The following is a 5,535-nucleotide window of genomic DNA, read 5'->3' as shown; positions in this document are numbered from 1 at the left end:
CATTTGTGTACTGGATTGTTTTCATTTTCAAATTTTGTTTTGCTTTAGCTGTTCAAGTGAAGTAATTTTTGTGCAGTGATGCATTAAATGGGACTGAATGACTTGTGCTGTGGCCTTGTGTCAAGGGCATTGTAAAAATGGAAGCTGTTGTATTCCTTTTTTCTCTTGATCTCACATTTTGAACTCCTGGTGGTTCTCCACCTGGCAGTGTAATACTGTGCTGAGCTGAACTGAACAGGAAAGGACAAACATTGAAAATAGGAGCAAGATTTAGGCCATTCACACCTGCTCTGCCAGTCTCCATGATCATGGCTGATCATCCCTGTTGCTGCTTTTGCCCCCACATCCGTTGTCCTTTTTGCTTTAGAACTATATCTAACTCCTCAAAAGCATTCCGTGTTTTGGCCTCAACTGCTTTCTGTGGCAGAGAATTCCATAGGCTCACCACTCTTTGGGTGAAGACATTTTTCCTCCTCTTAGTCTGAAATGGCCTTCCCTGTATCCTTGGCTTATGACCCCTGGTTCTGGAAACAAACCCAGAATTGATCTCTAGTCAATTAGAGTTGATGATTGAAGGATGTGGTCAGGGTGGAGTGCGAGTGAATTATTTCATTGAGCAACTACTGTCAAAAACCTGGCAGAAGGGTCATATAAATAAAACATTTGATTAGAATCACTTATCTATAATGAAAGGAATGATGAAATTGCATTTTTGGAAAATTAATTCCTCACAACTAAATTTATCCTCTGTACAGATTCACATCATTAAGATGATGATAACAAGATCATTTTTAAAGATGTAAACAAAGCAATGAGGTTATCTTTGAAAGAATAGAATTGAAAAGTGGAGAAGTTTGTTAGCAGTGTATTGAACCTTGGTGAGACTACACTTTTACAGTGAGATAAATACTTGTGAAGTCTCCCTATCACGGAAAGGATTTTTTGTTTGAGGCACTGACTTTTGTGGTGACATCCAGCTAGAAATGACAGGAAATTATTCTTTGAATGTGGCGGCTGCTGAGTGGTAAGTGAGGATGTGGGATACCTCTTGTGGTTTGGGGAAAGGGGGAGGGCAGAAGTGACCGGAATGGGTTTGGTCCCAGATGGAGGGTGGAAATCCTCAGGCAAAAGGAAAGCATTGGAAGAAGACCTGTAGAAGGTGACATCATCAGACCAGATGTGATGGACTCCATTCCACTCTCCCAGTTTTTGTCTATCTAGGAAGTAGGGTGTGTGATCGTGAACTGCTTATCGCTCAGTGGGTGGCTTATCCCTGGAAATGGAGACAGGTGTCAAGAAAAGGAAGAAAAGAATTTGAAATGGACAACATAAGTGAGAGAAGGGTAGAAATTGGATGTAAAATTGATGCAGTTATCCACTCAGCAATGTATTGGAGGAAAAGTTGAGGCAGGAGTAGCTCTGATTGATTGTTTTAGTCAATGTTCCACAACCTCTTTGAACAGGCAGGCAAAATTGGGAACTCTTCGTAATGCCTTGTATTTGGGAAAGTGAGACAAGTATAAAGGAGAAATTGTTCAATGAGTGGGTGGGGAGGGATGAAAGATCCCCAGCAGGGACAGGGGAGGATGATCAGACATGGAAACTGTTTGGGTATCTGTTCAAAGTAGTGGAGAGCCCTTGGACGATATCCATCTGGAACTGAGGTGTAGAGAGGGATTAGACTCCATTATGTGGAGGTGGCTAGGAAATTAAAAATTGTTGAAATGACATAGGACCTCTGAAGGATCACAGGTGTAAGTGGGAAGAGACTGGGTAAAAGCTAAATAGCAAAAGAAATCCAGATAGGAAGGAAAAGAAATCTCTTGTAGGAACAGGCTGAAATAATGAGTCTGCTAGGACAGTTCTGTTTGTGGATTTTTGGCAGAAATTAGATGGAACCCGTGTGAGGTTGAGGGACGAGGAGACAGTCCTAGACAGAATGACTTAATGTTCAGTAATGGGGATATGCCCAGAAAGAAGATTTTGTGAGTTGGTGTTTAATTTCTTTGGTAGAGGTTAGCATGCCAGATGTCAGCATCACCACTGATGGGCTTGATAACAAGGACAGAATGAAACCTGAGAGAACAGTGTGGCATCTTCCAAGGAAGATGGGTTAGAGTGGCTGAGGGAAATTGAGGTGGCTGATACTATGGGGACAGTTCTTGGTGTAAAGATTTATAAGTAGGTAAGATGTCAGAGGCATCTATGTGGGGGGACAATATAGGAGACACGAGAAAGGGTTCATTGAGTGGGGAGAGGGATTGCAGTTCAAAAAGGTGGGTGTTGAGGTGAAGGTGACAAAAGAGAATTTTGATGTTTAGAATTCTTATTTTTCTACTATTTTTATAATTCTTATGTTTAGAATTAGGTTTTAATATCACGTGTACTCAAATTCAGGAGTACTGCGTTGCGCCTGAAATCCATTGAGGTGGGGTTACAAGGATAAATCTGAATTCTTTGCTGAGCAGAAATTGTTCATTGTCACTGATCAGGTGAGCGGTGAGATTGGAAGACAGGATGGTGGAAGGACCTGGGGATGTTAGTATCAATAAATTGCTGGAGTTTGAGTTCATTAACACCTGACACACACTTTTTAAAAAGAAGTTTTAGTTCTTTTATCTGATGATTCAAAACCTTCAACTTGGTTTTATAATCCAGGAGGTAGAAGATAGCCTGGCTCAAAATTTGATCATCTCAAAGTTATGAAAACACTGGTCTCCCAGGATTAAGATGTGTGATAAAAGTTGTGGTGGACTAATGAGGATGACAGAACACATGCCTTCTGGCAATTTCAGATCATCTTTCAGAGTAGGCTACTCTCAAAACTGGGATGTTAGTCACGGAAAGAATTAGCATAAAGCTCCAATTGATGCAGCAGACAGCTCCCACATGACCACTTTAGTAAGTATTCACAAATCTCTTTATCTTCCTGAAGTGCAGAGTTAAAGGCAATGAAACTAATTCAGAAGCTCCGCAACCAGTTTAATTGGCTTTACTGCCTGTGGCTGTGGTTCATTCGATGAAGACACGATGTGGGTTCAATCTCACCCCAATCCAGCAACAAATTGTCAGTGAGGAAAAAAGACATAGTTAAAGAATCAAACACAAAATGATTTATTTGAGTAGAAGAGGCAAAAAAATTTATAAAGACTAATCCTTGTAACCCAGTAATAAGCAGGATATCTTTCATTCCTGAATTAAGTTTGTTTTGTCATTCTCACTGTCCTGTATATATTACACTTATAGCCTATAATAATTTTATAGGAAACTAGCTGAAAATTTTGGGCCTTCTTCCAATTTGCATTCCATCCTGGGAACCACTTTCTTTTGTACTCCACATGAACTGTTCTGCTGCTAGAACTGGAAACCTTCCCACAATCCCAGAGCCTAATGGAAATCACCAAAATCCCATTATGGAGCTGCTCTGAGCTCACCCAGATAATACAAAACAAAGAACTGTGGGTGCTGGAGAAGCTCAATACTTCTGACTGCATCTGTGCAGAAAGAGAGAAACAGAGTTAATGTTTTTGAGTCGAGTGATTATTCAGAACGGTTCTGAAGAAAGTGCTTGAACCCAGGTGCCCTGACTCCAGAGGTAGGGACACTACCTCTACAAGAGCTCCTTATGCTACCTTCTGTCATTACAACAGCGACCTGTTCCCCCCATTGTGCATTACTTTTAGTGCAATGGCTGTAAGTCCTATGTATCTTGATGAAGACTGAGCAGTTGGTTAATCAGGAATTATTTCTGAAAGGATTAACTGTTAGTTAACCACTTATAGTTAAGGAAATTAACTATATGAAGTACTGAGCCATACATACAGAGTTTTGGTATGGGCTATGAATGTATTTTGGGGGGAATGGTGATAGAATATATGGCTATGTTGGATTGGGGACACTTGGTGCAAATCCCAAACTCCACAGTGAAAGGATAAGGTAGATGAGGCCAAAGTATAGGGGCACTGTTTCAAAATTAGGAGCTGGCTTTTTAGGACAGGTGGGGGAGAGAGAAGATTTTTTTTCCTCTGAGAATTGTACAACTTTGGAACTGTCTACGCCAGAAAGCGAAAGAGGTGGGACCATTGAATGCTTTAAAGACAACAGGGTGGTGGTGAAGGGCTATTAGAAAGAGATGACAATGTGGAATTCTAAACAAATCAGCCGTATTCTTATTGAATGGTGGAATAAAAGGGGCTGAATGGTCTATTTTTCCTTTTTATTTTGTATGTTAGTAATTGGTTCAGAGACTGATTCTGTGTGATAGTCAGATTAACTATCAAAATTTCAGGAGACTGAGGGGAAAACAGAGGGGGTCCACCCTGAACAAGAGATCTAGTGTTTGTTAAATTCATCTGTTTATTTGACCCCATCAATCCATTGAGATTTAAAAACAAGAAGTGGATATGAATTGCTGGGGCTTGTTTAGCTGTAATCCCTTATGGAACACCTGAATGTTGCTGTGTAAGTGCAGACAATCTGTATGAAATGAAGGTGAAAATGAGCTCCAGGATTGCTTCAGAGATTATGGCTGGTCAGGTCAGAACAACACTCCCACAAAGGGCTGGTCTACAGTGTTAGAGAGAGTCTGCTGAGGTTTCCAAAAGTAGTCTGGAAAGTTGCCAGATTCATTCTAAATGTAAACTGAGATCAACTCTTGTGCGGTCTGTTCTTGGAGGTTGTTAGTTTTTAATCTCTAACCATCTGAAAACATACCAATCCATTTTATCGACATGAGAAGTTTCTCTCTGGGAGCCAGGTTACTTAATGCGGGTATGAACATAGGCCATTTGAAGCACTTTCTGCTCACGGCTGCTGCAAAGAGGCTTGAGTTTCTCGTTTGTGAAATTTAAGGAAACTAAGAACATTTGTTTAAAGAGCGGCTGGGACATGCCCAGGCTGAATTTAATTTTCTAGGAGAGCGATCAAGGAATGTAATAGGTTTTAAACAATAAAGAAAGTTCTTACAGCAATGGTTCCACTGGTTGGGTTTGCAAATTGGAACGTTGATACAATGCGTCTCGTTCAATGGGACAAAACAGGATCTCTGTTAGTGAAAGAACCTCCCCCGGTTCAAGTAGAGGAACCAGGATAAGAAAATAGGTTGAATATTTCACTTACGTTACAATATCCCTCTTTGTGACAGACTTTCTGTGAAGGGGAATTCAGCTGTTTTCTTAGGACAGTTCTAATGGATGGTTATCAAGGTCATTGTTTCCATGAGAGTTTCTCTGATATTTTCTCTGGTATTGTGAGTTGTAAAACATTATACATTCAACCATGGAACCTAAAGCACTGCCCATAACCCATCCCTTTTTTTTTAAGTGGTTCCTTTAAACTCGAACATCACCAACACTCGGTCACCTGGCCCCATGTGTCTCCGACTTTGCCGTCATAGTTAGTTTGTAGCTGAATAAATTTCTGTCCATCCCGATATTATTTCAAAGGCATGTTATTGTTGAGCAGCTTTCATTCTTGGGGATTTGTCTGTGGACTATACTTGGTTACACCCTGTTAACTGATTACAGTCTTGAGAAG

Source organism: Chiloscyllium punctatum, chromosome 16 (assembly GCF_047496795.1).
Source record: "Chiloscyllium punctatum isolate Juve2018m chromosome 16, sChiPun1.3, whole genome shotgun sequence".
Lineage (NCBI taxonomy): Eukaryota > Metazoa > Chordata > Chondrichthyes > Orectolobiformes > Hemiscylliidae > Chiloscyllium > Chiloscyllium punctatum.
The sequence above is the reverse complement of the archived record's forward strand: the minus strand, read 5'-3'. Positions refer to the sequence as shown.